This window comes from Mus caroli, unplaced genomic scaffold (genome assembly GCF_978045245.1).
Source record: "Mus caroli unplaced genomic scaffold, Mus_caroli_1 scaffold_5, whole genome shotgun sequence".
NCBI classification, from domain to species: domain Eukaryota; kingdom Metazoa; phylum Chordata; class Mammalia; order Rodentia; family Muridae; genus Mus; species Mus caroli.
The window spans coordinates 93,652,614-93,670,313 of record NW_028227260.1 but is presented as its reverse complement, the minus strand read 5'-3'; the positions used below and the strand labels follow the sequence as shown (position 1 = coordinate 93,670,313).

At 38.8% G+C, this 17,700-nt stretch overlaps 1 protein-coding gene across 3 annotated transcripts in view; it reads right to left on the bottom strand.

The window, feature by feature from the left end:
* The window catches only part of Pls3 (plastin 3), a 90,994-nt gene that overhangs the window by 48,783 nt on the left and 24,511 nt on the right, over positions 1 to 17,700 (bottom strand). The window contains exon 1 of one of the 3 annotated variants that reach the window (XM_029473186.2): positions 6,363 to 6,423. The exons of the other annotated variants lie outside the window; for them this stretch is intronic. The gene's annotated coding sequence lies outside the window, so the exon portion shown is untranslated. Of the gene's footprint in view, positions 1 to 6,362; positions 6,424 to 17,700 lie in introns of those variants that run through there. 3 annotated transcript variants of the gene reach the window in all.

Here is a 17,700-nt window from a genome sequence, read left to right as displayed (position 1 = left end):
ATTTCTCTTTCAGAACTTTTCTTCGTGAAGCAAACTTTTGTGGAATCTTGGTAAAGAATCTATACTGGGCTGGGGAGATGGCTCAGAGGTTAAAAGCACCGATTGGTCTTCCAGAGGCCCTGAGTTCAGTTCCCAGCAACCACATGGTGGCTCACAACCATCTGTAATGGGATCTGATGCCCTCTTGCCTTGAACTCAGAGATCTACTTGCCTCTGCCTCTTGAGAGCTCCTCCAAGTCTGGCCCTGCATACCATTTTTATTCAATGCTTTGAAAGTCAAAAGAAAGCAGTCAAATCCCAAATGTCCTCACACTCTTTTTAGGCTCCTAGTTATAAAATGCAGAAAGACATGGTGTCTTTTTATTTATTCTTGACAATTCACTAACCATAGCACATCAGCATTTGTAATACTTGTATATTTGGGGATGAGAAAAAGGTTCAGTGGGTAGAGAGCTTGCATGTTAGCCCAAGGACACAAGTTCAAACAACCAGAACCTAAGTAAAGCTGAGCACAATAGCATGCATCTAAAATACCAGTGTTCCTAAAGCATGAGGGTGGACATAGAAGAATCCCCAGAGGTTCTGAGGCCAGCTAGTCTGGTGTATTTAGTGGCAAACAATGAAGTAACCCTGCCTCCCAGGAGGTGGACAGTGAGAACTGACAGCAGAGGCAGTCCTCCAACCACCATAGGTAACCAGTGTGCTTGCACACATATGCACATAAACACATGAAGATCGCTTTGGTCTTCTGGGTCTTTTTTATCTTTTTTTGTTTTATTAATTTATACTAGGTTTCATTATGACATTTTTGCACACATATTTTTTTTTTTACCATGTTTGATTATTGTTTTCAGACAGGGTCACATTTAGTCCAAGCTGGCTTGAATTTTACTACGTAACCAACTATAAAATTAATTTAAACTTCTTGTTCACCTTTTTTCTAGATCCTGAATGTTGGGATTACAGAGGTGCAACAACATACTTGGTTTATGGGGTGCTGAGTATCAAACCCAGGGTACTTGTGCATGCTACCAACTGAGCTACATCTCTTTCATGTCCCTTGCCAACTGCTTTTTGTTTGGGTTTTCCAGTGAGATAAGGTGTCACTGTCTAGACCAGGCTGGTCTGGAACTCACAAATATTCATCTGCCTCAGCTTCTAAGTTTGGGGATTAAAGGTGTTTATTACCACACCTGGTCTTGCCACTTGCTTTTTTTTTTATAGTCAATGTTCAGTTGTTTTTTATACTCAATGTCAACAATAACAACAACAAAACTATGAAAAGAATATTCAACTATACAGCAGACTTGACTTAGCACAGTAATTATTAGGCCTACATCTTCTGGTAATTATGTCTGACACTTCAGCCACACACTGTGAAACTAAAGCAGAGAGCATCTTAGATATTCCTCACCAAACCAACAGCATTTAAACTTCCAGTATAGCTACATAGGTTATTTGGGTTGTAGAGAATTGGAATCTGAGAACTAAAACCACTGGTTGAAAGAATCTGGATATATGTAGCAAATATTCTTGGTTCGTTCATTTTGAAACTCTTTCATTTATTGTATGCATGCACACACATGGAAGGCAGAGGACATGGGTTCCCCTTGCAGGTGGAGATAGAAGTGCTTGGGAGCTGCCTAACATGGGTGCTGGGAATAAAACTTAAGTCCTCTGCAAGAGCAGTACGTGCTCTTAACTACGGAATCACCTTTCCAGCCCCGCGTCTTGGTGCTACTCTGGTTAAATAGCAGAGACTTGGCCTGGTGGAGCAGCAGTATAATCCCACCTACTTGGAAAGCTGAGGCTAAGGGATTCTAAATTCAACACTAAGCAGGATAACTTAGCCAGATCATGTTTCAAAATAAAACATAAAGAGGAGGCTGGGTTTAGAGTCCAGTGATAGAGCTTGCATAGCATTCATGAGACCCTAGATTCAATGAGGTGTGCCACCAAACGACACACGAATGACAATATAAAAAAAATGTCAGATAATGAAACAGAAGAGTTCAAAGACACTCTTAAGGTAGCTGGAAAAGTCTTATTACTTGGGGCTGGAGATAGGACTCAGCAGTTAAGAAAGCTGGTTGCTTTTGTAAAGGATTTTAGTTTGGTTCCTGGCACCCCGTGGTAGATCAAATCTGACTGTAACTCTAGTTCCAGGGGATCTGAAATCCTCATCTGGCTTCCAATGGCACTAGATGCATATGGTGCATACTGAATCAAGGTCCTCAGAAGAGCAGCAAGTGCTCTTAACCACGGAGGCAGCTCTTTCTCTCCAGCTTCAAGTAATTAAACCTTAACAAGGGCAAGCGTATACTTCCTTGACAAAATGTGCTTTCAATTTCTAATAAACTGCTATTTTCTGGACAACTGTTGATGAAGACTTCCTTTACCCTTTGCTCTGTCCCAAGAACTTGCTTCCTTTAAGTATAATTTTAACTTGGATGTATTCAAAACTTTTAACTTAAATACCCATCTTCTCAGAAATGTAGAGATGTCACTCTCCTTTGCATGTGTCACCTCACGATCCCTGCAGATACCAAATGACCTTTAAAGGTTTCTGAAAAGAATAAAAGAGCAGAGAGTTTTTTAAAGTCATAGATATTAAACCTAGGCTATCTTTGCCCACTTTCTAATTCTTTAATACTGGCAACCAGTTATACCATCCTAAATTTTTGTGATTTTTGTTTGTTTGTTTGCTTGTTTTTGTTTTGAGATATGGACTCTCATGTACCCTAGGCTGGCCTCAGACTGCTGATTTTCTTGCTTCTGCTTCCAAATTCTGTGATTACAGAAATAGACTACCATGCCCAAACCTCAAGTTTTCTGTTCAATGACTTTAAAGTAGATGCAGTACATGGTCACAGTTGTTAGCCAGTAATCCCTCCCTAAATCCCACAGTGTGGTGACTACCTTCTGCCTTTTCTGTCTCTTACACTCATTCCTGGTTCCTTCAAAACAGAGAAGATATCACATATATGACTTTGTATCTTGGCTCACAAGTACACACCAAAAACTGGCTGAATAAATAAGCATCAGCATCGATGGGAGCGAGCTGACCTAGCTATCTGGAAGTTAGTCTACCTAGTCACCTCAAATGGGTTTCCAAAATGCAGTCTTGAGCTGGGCATGCTGATACCTATAGTTACAGAATTTGTGAGTGTGGGGCAGGAGGATTGTGAGTCCCTGGGCTACACAAAAGTTCAAAGACAGGATAGGCTACATAAGGAAATCCTGTCTGAAAAAAAGTAAACAAAAGCGCCCCAAACAAGCAATGCTAAACCAGGGAGATTCAGAGTATAGGTTAGTGGTAGAATGTTTCTCTAGCACAAACAGTATGAAGGGTTCAGTCCTCACAGTTCTCAGCGCCAATAGAATAGATGAATAAATGACTAAATAAACAAATAAAGTTGCAAGCATTATTAAAGAAAACTTTGGAAAAAATTGAGAACACAACAAAGTCACATTCTTCACATGTAAGTGGCCTGTGATCACGTTTTACTTATTCACTCTGGTTTCACACTTTGAACTACTACAGAACTCTTCAAGAGGTTTGCAGCCTATGATGTGATTGTAACTGAAAGTCAAACAGAAAGAGGTTTAGAAACAGTCCTTGCTGCCTTTTGGCACACACGCAGCACATTTCACCTTTACAATATGACATACACATGGATCATGTTTTGACAGGCTTGCTGTTCACAGGCAAAACTGAATGTTTACAAATAGATGTACCTAGCTATACAATTAGCTAATTATATGTCCAGTCTTGTGCTATTAGCATTTTCTTTTTTCTTTTTTTTCCATTTTTTATTAGGTATTTAGCTCATTTACATTTCCAATGCTATACCAAAAGTCCCCCATACCCACCCACCCCCACTCCCCTACCCACCCACTCCCCCTTTTTGGCCCTGGCGTTCCCCTGTACTGGGGCATATAAAGTTTGCTTGTCCAATGGGCCTCTCTTTCCAGTGATGGCCTATTAGGCCATCTTTTGATACATAGCATTTTCAATATATAAAGTATGAGAAAACAATATAATCACCATCCACAAACCCAGCAGATACTCCATTTCTCAGGGTTTACCCACAGATGCCCCCACTCTTTCTTCATCCTGTCCTGCTCCTCTTTGCCCTACCTTTCTAACTGGAACTGTTTCCAATCTAACACCAGGCATCTCCTGGTTTCACTACTACATATCAAGGAAGAAACAAATCCATCTTATGAAAATATTTGCAGTCTATTCTAGAATAGTATAAGCTAGATTCCAATTGATCTTTTTCAGTAGCAGTATGTATGAGTCATTCAAATCTCAAAGGGTGCCCAACTCTGTGTCACTTCCTGAAGGAATATCAAATACTTCCATTTTAAGTAAAAGTTTCCTTTCCCCAATGGCTCTTAGTAAACACAGATAAGATCTAAAAGCACTGGCTATTTAAAAATAATTCACCAACTCTTCCAATAATAGCAGTGCTCGACTTAACTTACATTGAAGACATTCTTTAAATGCTTGATGCCCAAAAGTTTTATAGATTTTTTTATGCAAGTCATATTAATGATTTAGATATGTCAAACTCAAAAGAAAGACTCATCCAAGAGGGAGGAAATGGACAGGAGAAGTGGTGTTATATTATAATCTCAAAAATTAAAAATAATTAGCAAAAAGACTCAACTCATATTACTCCTTTTTTACCCTTATTTGTTTACCAAGCTAATGGGCACCGATGTCTTAGACTGACATAAGGCACACCTCTTTTGAAAGCTTTCAGCCCTTTTGTGTTTTCCCAGCACTTAGAGCATACATCTCCTACCCATATTCTGTGCAAAAATAACGCTGCTGCTGCTCATGAACTGAATTGCCCTACATCCCCGAGGGATGTTCCAGCTTCCTGAGCTGGAAAAACTACCATATTTAAGAAGTCACGAGTGTTCTTCAGGGACGTGTGTGAAGTACATATGTGCAAGCAAGAATCAGAGCAGCTAACATATTTCAACTCAAAACAAAACTACTTATTATCACAAGACCCTCTTTAAGCTTAGCAGAGAATCTGTCCCTAAAGTGTCTGGTTCATATACCTTGCCAATTTAAATATCCTCCCTGTACTGAAAACACTAGACTTAATGTTTCATACTACATAGGTGATGCTCCCTTACCTCAGAGTTAAGATCATTCTATAACTAGCTATACTTCCTTTTGTCAGGAGCTTCAAGAAGTTAAGACTTTTAAGCTCCTCTGCTGTGTATGTTTGAAAACCCTGATGGTATGTAGCAGAAGATGGCCTAGTCGGCCATCACTGGGAAGAGAGGCCCCTTGGTCTTGTAAAGTTTATATGCCCCAGTACAGGGAAATGCCAGGGCCAAGAAGCAAGAGTGGGTGGATAGGGGAGCAGGGCTGGAGGGAGGATATAGGGAACTTTTCAGGATAGCATTTGAAATGTATATAAAGAAAATATCTAATAAAAAATAAATAAATGAAAAAAAAAGAAAAAAAAAAAAAGAAAAGAAAGTTACCTTGCTGGAAAAAAAAATTACGCGACTTGAGCCTAAAACAAAAGAAAAAAGAAAAAAACGAGAGAAAACCCTGCTGGTTAAGATGAGCACTGCTTTGGGACAGGAACACCATCTAAATCCTGTGTGTTGTGAACTGTAAACTCTGGGACAACTGTTTGACATAAGCCACTTTGTCAGAGCAGAGATACTTATCTGATCATGACAAGCTTTGTTACAGAATTAAAAAAAAAATCCTTTAACAAGAACCAAAGGCATTTGAAATCCTGTTTCTTCTCCCTTCTACTCAAAATGCCAGATAATAATTTCTATCAATTAAGCTTTGAGGTATCTAACTTGACAAGTTAAGATTATGTAAGAAGGACTTCAAACCCATTTTTATTTATTTATTTATTTATTTATTTTATTTTTTTTCGAGACAGGGTTTCTCTGTATAGCTCTGGCTGTCCTGGAACTCACTTTGTAGACCAGGCTGGCCTCGAACTCAGAAATCTGCCTGCCTCTGCCTCCCGAGTGCTGGGATTAAAGGCGTGCGCCACCACGCCTGGCTCAAACCCATTTTTAAAAAGAGAAAATAAAGCCCCTAGAACATTCCCAATATCGAAGAAGAGAAAAATCACCAGAATAGAGAACACAGAAAAGGTTAAATACTTAATTTCAAAATGTCCTACAACAAATCTGACTTATTCTTAAACAATCAAGATTTTAAAAGTGATTCCAAAGATTTACCTAAACAGAAAATAAGAACTTCATGTTTTCAAACTGTCGAGCTCGGCTTAAATATTCAGTAACCTACAAAGTTAGCACCGACAAAAAAAAAAAAAAAAAGAGAGAGATATTAAAATAGTTACCCTTCCGACCGGAGAGAACCTGCTTCTTTTCTTGAAGCACTAAGAGGACTGTCTCCCACGCCCAGAACTTGAAATCTGGAAACCCAACATTCTTCTTACAATTGCAACTTTAAAGAGCAAGTCACAACACTTCCTGCTAGCAAATGAACACCCTGACAAAGGAATGATACAATACTTACGAGTCTCCTTCCTGCCTGCCTGCCTGCCTTACACTCCTTTGCCAGATTCAAATTTGAACTGAAGCACAACCTTGAGAGAAAACTTTTATGCCTTCATGCTTTTGTTTTGGCTCCACTTTTAAAACCAGACAGGGAACCAAGGGAACTTCAAGTTGCTTCAGGTCAAATAGCTACAACCCATATACCTATTTAGAGTTTGAGCAGTAGCCAAGTAACCTGCTTATTTTAGAACACAAAGAACAGCTTCTCCCCAGTGTCCAAGCCACTCATCCACAGTCAAGTACATTACTTGGAAAGGCAAATTAACTATCCCAGGACGCTTATGTTTTCTATTATTCATTCCAGTCCACATACAACATTTATACTCCAGATTCTAACTGGAGCAGCACGCTTATTTCACTTTGGTTTCTGTTAGAAGAAAGCTCTGACAGCAGCACAGTGCGCCAGACTGTTCTGTGGAAAAGGCAGTGCCACCTTAGAAAGTGCTCCAGCATCAGACTAGGTGTCCTTCTCTTACCGCCCCACAGTTTAATAGGTTTATGTGTTATTGAGTCAGTTTAATCTCTTCAGCCTGGCCTTCCCAGCCAGGATGATGACAACCTTAAACATTTTGGGGCTGAAGTAGGGGCTGGGGCTCAGACACAGTGCTGGCCCAGTATGCAAAAGGCCCTAAGGTTCCATCTTTCACACTGTAAATAATAGTAACGATATCAAATACTCACTGGGCATAATGGCCTTTCATCCCAGCCCTGGGGTTACAAGTGCATGAGGAGCTCTGTGATTTCGAGGTCAGCCCAGTCTACAAAATGATTTCCACAACAGCCTGGGTACGGACTGAAACCCTGTCTCAACACCCAATATAATGATAATGATAATGATAATAATAATAATAATAAAATTGTATATAAAATAATTAGTAGTAGTATAAAGAATAAAAATATGAACTAACCCATATTATAGTAACTACTTTCTTTATATAGTGTAGAGCATTTTTAATGATTTTGTATATGCCATAAATGTAAATCATGGCAATCATTAGTTATGGACAGATGCTCTTATTAAAACCCTTCTTACCTATTCTAGTAAGTGAATCACTGAATGGCTAGATAAAAGAAAACCAAAACCCAAACCCAAACCCAAACCCCAAAACTAACCCACATCAAATAAACAAACAAACAAACAAACAAAAACAAACCTCCTCAAAACCAAAATCAGAACAACCAAACAAACAAAATAAAACAATGAGCTGTGCTGGCTAGGCTCAGACTATTTCTAGAGATTCAGTGCAAATTAATAACCTGGGAGGAATGAAATGGCAGCATGGGAATCTAAGAAGTCACGGTCTTGAAGTGCTTGTGACCCTTTGTGACACTTAAGTCTCTCTGGGGCCCACATCCCTATCTGTAAAAGTGGAACTAATTCCACATATCTTTTAAAGACTGCTGGGGAAGGAGGAAGTATGGGAGAGGGTCAGCATCCAGTATGGCGTTCAGTAACTGGAGGGTAGTGTTGTAACCTGCCCAGATAACACCTGCTTACTAACATCTCCTCTGTCTACCATATGAGGAAATAAAATGAGATAACATGCTCTGGATCTTTGTGAAGAAGACAAAACAAGGCAATGAGTCTTATATAACCCACTACGTTCTCAGCACACAGATATGACTCACAGAGCATTCACTCATGACGAAGAGCCATCACTGGGTAGGTAGTCTTCATTAAGAGTCAGTGTTCGGTCCTCCTCGCTTCCCTTTGCCTACCAATACTGGATTACATTTCATTGCCTTAATGGACATGCTTCAATGTGTTAGAGCAATCATCAAAGTCCATATGAAATCCCCCCCCCCAAAGCAACACAAAATAGAAAAGACAAGATATACCAGGAGAAGCCAGGGGACACACACATACATATATATTAATTGCTGACTTAGTATATGAATTTCTCTATTTTTTCAAATTCTCCTGGGGTCTGTCAGGGTAGATAATCCTTTTAGAGGTCCTATGAAACCCATAGTACTAACTGGAAGGCAGAAACCTATGCAGGTGCTATCCTGGGTTGTGTAGGTAAAGAATACTGGAACAGAGGCAACCACCTCAGGTAAGGAGACAGCAGTGCTGGGCCAGAAATGCTGGAGTTTCCCAGCAGGAGCTGTATTTCAGCCACACCTATTGCCTCAAACCCCTTAGATAGGTTTGTCCCAAGTGCTATATAACCATCTTTTCAGATGTGCAACATCATCACTGGGTAAATGATTGTTTTAAACTAATAATTGTGCAGCTTGAGAAGACACTGTTGCTCTTTTCATATACAGATGGTTCTAACAGGCTACTTAGAAAGTCAGTCCTTGCCAGGCGGTTGTGGTGCAGGCTTTTAATCCCAGCACTCAGGAAGCAGAGGCTGGTGGATGTCTGAGATCAAGACCAGCCAGTTCTACATAGCAAGTTCCAGGATAGCTATGCAGTGAAATCCTGTCATAGCAAAATAATCAAACAAAATGTATCCCTGACTTCTTGGGTCATATGTGAATATATACATACATATATATTTCAGGTTTTCAAACTCAAATGTTACTAATCTGTCTCCTACCAAGCATTCAAGGGGTCCTATGGTTTTATTCTCCAGCACTAGTAAAACAAAAACCCAAAATGGAAAATCCAAACAAACAAGCAAACAAACAAACAAACAAAAACCCTCAACACCAGATGTTTCCTACAAGAAACTTCTTCAATAGTCCACTCAAGGTTTTTAGTTTTCATTTTTATTTTTTTGGTTCATGATTCACTTTGTAAACTTCTTTTTTCACTCAGCACCTGCATAGGGTGGTATAGGAAGGGCTGGATGGTGACTGTGTGGCTAGAACCTGTTTTTATTATGGCCAATGATAACTGCCTTGGGAATAGAAAATTGTGGCTAAGGGTGAATAATGAGCTTTATTTATTTATTTTATTTTATTTTATTTTTTTTACTAGCAGGCAACAGAATGAAAACGAGTTTCATATTTCAGTCTCAATACATCAGGATGAACGCAAAGCCAATGGAAAACTCATGCAAATTGCCTTTTAGATCTTACAATCAAAACAATAAGGTTTACACATACCCCTGAGGGTGGAAAGAAAAAAAAATCAGAGGCACACCCATTAACGTCACAGGAGATGTGTAGCTAGAATCCAAATCTAGAGCATATTTTTCAGACCGCTTCCAACTTTCGGTCAATCATCATACTCCCTACCACACCCACTGCTATGTCTATTCTTCCCATGTCTCACGGGTACCTTAGAGGCCTCTCCTACTTAATGACGCACCTCAATAGAATGATCTAATTTCCTTTCCAGAAATTAGATATTACCCATTTTTTAATTTAAAAAATAGCACACACAGTGAGTGAAACATTCATGAACAGAGATCTAACATATAAAACAGGTGCCAGTATAAACACCATAGTATAGTAATGCTATTGTAATTTTTGAACCAGATTGGTACATTTCAAGGATGCATCCTAGAAGTATCGGCATTAGCTATACAAACTTCCTATTGCATACGAGTTGGTTTTAACAATCAAATGGATCTGTTTTCAGGAATACTTTTGTTTTTCCTCCCTCCCACACCAGATGGAATCTGGGGCCTTGTGCCTACCACACAAGTGATTTACACAAAGCTGTACAAGATTCTGTAATTATGTTTTCATATTTGGAGAAACAAAAACCCAAGGCACAAGCACACATTAAGTTCAGCATCCTGAGATGCCAAACAGTAACAGTCCACCTTCATAAGCACAATATGCCCCAGTAAGTAGTCAGTCAGTCCATATCCTGATGCACTTTATCTTCTACAGACTTGACCACAGCATTGGAATTTGGAATGTAAACACTTTACATTGCTTTCATATCTGGTTAGCCGTAAGGCATATGATATGATGTTATAAGATAAATAAAGCCAACTTGGCGGTCCTGGCCTCTAATCAGCTCTTGAGGAGGCTGAGGCAGAAAGATGGCAAATTCAAGGCCTGCATAGGATATGGACTAATTGCAAGGGCAGCTTGGGTAACTTATTGAAGACCTTGTCTCAAAATAAACACCTCTCTTCTTAGTAAAAAATAAGTTGTCTAGGACATAAATAGGTCCTAGGTTCACTCCCTAATATTACAAAATGTTTATACACAAGAAAAACTAACAAACAAAAACAAAACAAAACAAAAAGACAAAGATAAACAATCTGTATGTGGTGGCACATGCCTATACCTCTAGTTACTGAGGATGAAGTTAGGCATGTGGGCATTGAGGGGTAATGAGGCATGAGGATCACAAGGTTGTGCCAGCCTAGATAATATCATGTCTCAAAAGAAAGAGTTTGAGGGGGCTGGTGAGATGGTTCAGTAATTAAGAGCATTTCCTGCTCTTCCTGGGGACTGCTTTGGTTCTCAACACCAATGTAGGGCTCTAACTCTAACTCTGGGAAATCCAATACCTTCTTGGATATATATATATATATATATATATATATACTTATCTGTGCAATACATAAACTCACACATGCACACACACATTTTTTCTTAATTGAAGATAATTTGATCTGTGCGACTCCAGCAATAGTCATTTGAAAAATAGTTTCTTGTTTCACTCATATCTCCATTAGAGTGAAACAGATGGTGGCATAAACTATGCAAAGACTTCAAGCATTCTGATGATTACATACATACATACATATCTTTCCCTCTTCCCATTCAGTGTTTACTCAATCCATTTTTCTATTTAGTGCACAGGAAATAGTGATCTGGCCAATTATATTTAAAAATGTAAAGCATTGGGGTGTACATATCATACCACTGTGCTCAGTTCATATCGAGGCTCACCCAATAGATGGGAAATACATGGACTTTATCCAAACTAATATAAAAACCAGCTTACTGCATGCACGCCTTTAGATTCCTACTTAGTTATGTAGACACACAAATCTTTTTAAAAAGCAACTAAGGAATGCTGAGAGTAGGGGCATATAGACTAGAGACAATGTCAGGGAAGAGAGCACCAGTTGGTTATCTTATACCCAGTGGTCAGCCCTGAAATCATACACACACAAAGCAACATTATACGGAGCAATCAGGCATGTTTATATATTAAGAAATATATACACAACTACAACAATTGAAAAAAACAATGGGCATGAATTTGAGAGTAAGACAGGTACATTCAAAGGCTTGAAGTGAGGAAAAGCAATTCGGGAATTGATAACTACACTTTAAAGAATGAAAGTATTTAAAAATAAAATGGTTGTGGATATAGCTCAGTAGAGCACTTGTCTACCATGTATGAGGCTCTAGGTCCAATCCAAATGAAGGGAACAAATACCACAAACAAACAGACACAGTCAAATACTTTAACAGTACAACCTTGCATTTTAGATTGATACTAATTTATTTAATGGGAGAAGGTAGAACAATCTTCATCATTGAAAGGCTAGGAAGATCAAAGAAAAATCTTTAATAGGAAGGTAATTAGGCAAGGGTAGCTGGATGAGGTGCTAGAAGTCTGTAAGGCCAATATTTGGGAGGAATGTAGGCCCTTATGAATGCAGGGCAAACACTTTCACACTGACCTGCAGCTACAGCCCCTGAAACATTTTTTTCTTATTTAAGGAAAGGAATGGTACAAAGCAAGATCTTAATTTCAGAAGACAAACAGTTGGGAATGTACAGTGGTGAGGCTGTGTCTGGCAGGACTTAAAGGGAGAGTTGGGGATGAATATGGTCATAATCCAGTGTATGACATTCTCAGAGAATTACTAAAGGTGGGGGCTGGAGAGATGGTTCAGCGGTTAAGAACACTGACTGCTCTTCCAGAGGTCCTGAGTTCAATTCCCAGCAACCACATGGCGGCTCACAACCATTTGTAATGGGATCCGATGCCCCCTTCTGGTATGTGTGAAGACAGTTACAGTGTACTCACATACATAGAATAAATAAGTCTTTTAAAAAAGAATTAATAAAGGTATAAAAACCCCTTTATCTCAACGTTCCGAGGATAACTCCGTATTATCATGTATAGCCTGTTTTAAACTAAACCAGGATTCTAATTGAATGTTAAATTATGGACAGAATTTTGCCTTAAGCCCATTATCCTCCTGTCCCAGCCTCCTCAGCCCTGGGACTGCAGATGTGGCTCACCATTTCTGACTTTTCTCTGGTTGAAGTCTAAGTTCTCAGAAAATGGTTAGTTGAGCTGAGCCCCACATGGGACAGTCTGATTTGAGAAATCTGTATTCTCTTCACAGCTAATGAAAACATATAAAGAGATATATCATGTGCTTTCTATCTTTCTACCTTCATGCCTTTGACTGAAACAAGAGGAGAAGAAGAGTAGGAGGAAGAGGAGGAGAAGAAGGAAGAAGAGAAGAGCTGAAGGAACAGGAGGAGGGTTAGAAGTGAGGGATAGAAAAGAGAAGGAAACAACAGCAAAACCCAGCCAACTTAGTGTTTCTCCCAACGTCTTGGCTTTGGACCTGAAATCCACCAAGAACTTTCTGATATGTGAATTAAATTAATGTAATCATCATGTTAAAATTGCAGCTGGGAAAAATGTTAAGATTTAAAAAGCATAATATAGCCCATCATATGGTAAGTCATATAGGGTTTTTTTTTTTTTTTAAACAAAGCAATTGTTTCAAAAAGCAAATTGAAAACTGTGTTCATTGCCACTTTTTCCAATTAAATCTCTTTGGTTTCAGTTGAAATTTTTAAAGATTTATTTATTTATTTATTTATTTATTTATTTATTTATCATATGTAAGTACACTGTAGATGTCTTCAGACACCCCCATAAGAGGGCATCAGATCTCATTACAGATGGTTGTGAGCCACCATGTGGTTGCTGGGATTTGAACTCAGGACCTTCAGAAGGGCAGTCAGTGCTCTTAACTGCTGAGCCATCTCTCCAGTCCTTCAGTTGAATTTTGAGTGGAACTGTTTTTTAACGGTTGATTTCATTAAATTATGTGTTGATCACTGGAAAATTGATTATTTCATCAAGTTATGTGAATCTTCTAAATGCTGACATTTGTATAATACCTAAAAAACTTATTAACAAACTCATCAGTCTTATCAGAAAACCATACATATTGAGGCAGGTAGTTCATACTTCTATGTAATCCTAGCATTTGGAAGGCTAAATCGGGAAGACTGTCTCAAGTGTTAGGCTAGTCAGGCTATATAGTGAATTCCAAGTTATGCTGAACCACAGTGCAAGTCTCTATCTAAGAAAAATAAAATATGAAATGAACCGAGATGTGAGCAAACAGGCATGAGCACATGGCTTTTCCAGCACAGTCTGTCTGTCTTCTTGTTTGACTTCAGGACAGGAAACCAGCATGGCATCCTCTTTGAGTCAGCTCTTGTACTCCTCACATACGCAAAAATAACTCAGACAGATATTCATTTTCCATGGTGACTGTTCAGTCCATTTAAGGATTCCATACATCTTCACATGACAGAGACACATTTCTAAATGAATTTGCACATTACATTGAGCCTCCTGTTTTCTGCCACTCCCCACTTGAAATTGAGTTAAGCCCCATCTAAAGACTAAATCCACAAGTGAAGCCCAAAGTATTCCTAAGTCAGTCATCAATACAGGTGTAACTCTGGCACAGGAAACACAGTAGCGACAACCAAAAAGAAAATATTTTCTGATACATATGCAGCTAGAGACACGAGCTCTGGGGGGTAGTGGTTAGTTCATAATGTTGTTCCACCTATAGGGTTGCAGACCCCTTTAGCTCCTTGGATGCTTTCTCTAGCTCCTTCATTGGGGGCCCTGTGATCCATCCAATAGCTGACTGTGAGCATCCACTTCTGTATTTGCCAGGTACTGGCATAGCCTCAAAGGAGACAGCTATATCTGGGTCCTTAGTGGAAAGAGAGGCCCATTGGTCTTGCAAACTTTATCTGCTTCAGTACAGGGGAACGCCAGGGCCAAGAATTGGGAGTGGGTGGGGGAGCGTGTGGGGGAGCGTGTGGGGGAGCGTGTGGGGGACTTTTGGGATAGCATTGGAAATGTAAATGAAATAAATACCTAAAAAAAAAAAGAAAATATTTACTTTAGTTATCAGCTTTTGGATTCTTGCCAAGTATTCTAAACAAATCATCAATTTTCTCTATTCAAATAAGATAAAATATTCAAGAGTTCAAGACTCTTTTGGTGGAGGTTTTAAAAAGCTGAGAAACAATATTAAATAACTGGAAATGTTCTAGAGCCTCAACCATGATCAAAGAATATGAGGGCAATGATTTTTTTTGTCTACTTCTTTTAGTAATCTGTTTTGGCATCTAAGACTGTGTCTGGCACACAAGTAGGACTGAACAAACCAAACTCACCCTACAAGAAAGAAAAGGCTCATTTAGCTCTCAAGACATCACTGCTCTGGGTTTCCAAACTCACAACTGCTTTTTGACCTCACAGGGAGCAATGAAAGAAATCTTCAAAAGAAAGAGCTGTTTTAGCATTTCCTGCCTGAATGCCCTAGTCCAAGATTAAGCTCGTCAGTTTTTAGCAAAGCATATAAAATACCTTCTAAATGACTAATTCAGATGAAGTGGTAACATGAAGCGAATGCTGCTAGGATGCTGGTTGCCACTTGTTATTACACGTTGCCATGATTTCAGATTGTTAAATGCACCCATGAAGTTTCACATATAGTCTGTCTTCTGCTACCATTGCAGAGACAAGTACACAGAGAAAACTTGTGGTCTCGTTGTCTAATAAAACATTCAGAACATTGCCGACATTCACTTTAAGAACTGCATAGTGTCAGTTCAGTGCTTGCTCATAATTCTTCCAAACATACACACCGTATAAACTAAAGCATAAACTAAGTTAATTCCAGGTCATTATGACTTGACAGTGCACAGACTGCATTGTATCTCTTCTGAATATATATATTTTGATGCTTTCTCCAAAAATAATTACCTGAAAGATCCAAATGTGTGTGTTCACTGTTTAGGAATTATTCTTTTAAATAAGTAAGCAATCCCCATCTTTCTATGCACTTCAATTATCTTTTGCCAGGTCTAATTCAACAGTCCTTCTATATTGCTTCTAATCATTCTTTACTAGTTAATTTATTTGGTGTGTTACCATTAAGGTTTTAATTTGCTTCATTTATTTTCTTTTAAATCTCCAGAGACTTTAGTACAGCAACAATGGCTGCTATTTTCTACACATAATGGTCATTGTTAAATCTGCCTCTGCACAGAACTGTGAACACAATGTAGATTTATCTGTAAGATTGACCCAAAAGAAATTCCACAGTCTCTAAAAGTGGTTATATGTTCTTAACATTCGCATATACATATGAAAGATGACTTACAAATTTTCTTTCCTTTATTTATGCTGTGATGCTTCATTGTGTAGCTTTGAGGATGGAGCAATATTCATCAACACAATAACAGCCTGGTTCAGCTTGCTAAAGAGGTGGAATCTCACCAACTAGATTTGCTCGGCTGATATTTCACTTAGTAATTTGTTCACTTTGTAAAGCTAAACACATCTCATGATAGTGAATTTTGCCATAAGTTAAAGGGCTCTATCATCTTCAATTGCTAAACACTGTATTTTTAGGATTAATCATTGTGTACCTGCTCCCAGCTCATTACAGCAGAAACTGGCTAAGCCCTCTGAGTTCTTCCACTGGAGTTGACTACTTTATGGTGAGTGGTTTTTAGAATTCATGAATTTCTGGGGTGAATTTATAAAAGACAAAATTAAAAGTCTAGTGGTACCACTCAGTGGTAAGTGTGCTTGACTACCCTGTGCTCTGTAGTAAAGCACACACACACACACACACACACACACACACCCCACACACAGGCACACACACACACACACACACACACACTCCAAATCAATTATATGTGAAAACAGAAACTTGAATATCTGTTTTCATACATATCATTACTTCTTTAAAAAGCAAAAGGAAAAATGCTTCATAGCTGTTACACACCAGACAAGTACTCAATCACTGAACTACACTGCATGCAATCATTTTTCTCCTTTGTTTTCTTATTTTGATTTTTTTTTTTTTGAGACAGAGTGTCGAGTATGAGGCCAGCCAGGGCAGCCTTGAACTTTCATAGACACCCAGGCTGGCTTTATCTTGCGATCCTTCTGTCTCACTCAACTCTCCCCACACTAGAGGTACACTATACTCTGCTCTGCTATGCTTCCCTTTCTTTCCTAGATTATACTTCCTTCTGTTACAAACAGGTTTCGCTGAGGATGTAGCCATTACCTAAGTAGTCACACACAACACTGATACTAGTGACAGGAGGCAGCAGTGTGACAAGTATCCCTAGGATCCATGTGCTATATAAGTTAAATAAGCTTTCAGTATACAGCAATAATTCTACTCCACATTTAGAGCAGGTGTGCACAACAAGAAGTTTGAGAAACTTATATAAGGAGTTACAGTGGGTGGTCTTTATAAATCACAGAAAAAGGTAGTCATTGTGGCTTGTGTTTAGAATCTGCGTATTAAGAGGCTCAGTTATGAGGACTATCATCAGTGTTAGAGACCAGCCTGGGTTGCATAGCAAGCTCCAGGCCTTCCTAGGCCACAGAATATGATCCTATCTCAAAGATATCCAAAACAACATAAAAAATAAAATTTAAAAATTCTGTAAGTGAAACTTAAATTTATCCTTTAAATTTAAACAAAGATCAACAAATTAGAAATTGCTACAAATTCTAAATCTAAGCATATATCAGCTGTGTGTCATAGCTAAATACCTATAATCCCAGCATTTGAGAGGCTAAGTTTGAGGCCAGTCTGTGCTTCAGTGTGAGACCTTGTCTCAACCATTTCCTGCCCCTGACCCACACCAGGGTATGTATAATTTTGGGGCAGGGGTTGTAGCTCAGCTGGAGAGCACTGGTCTAGGAAGATAAGCCCCTAGGTCCCATACTGAGGATTATAAACCATCAACAACAACAAAAAAAGCTTCATTCCTTTGGAAGACTTCAATTTTAGCAACTCAAAAGCCATTCAATTTATTTTTTTTATTTTTTTATTTTTTTATTTTTTTATTTTTTTGGTTTTTCGAGACAGGGTTTCTCTGTGTAGCCCTGGCTGTCCTGGAACTCACTTTGTAGACCAGGCTGGCCTCGAACTC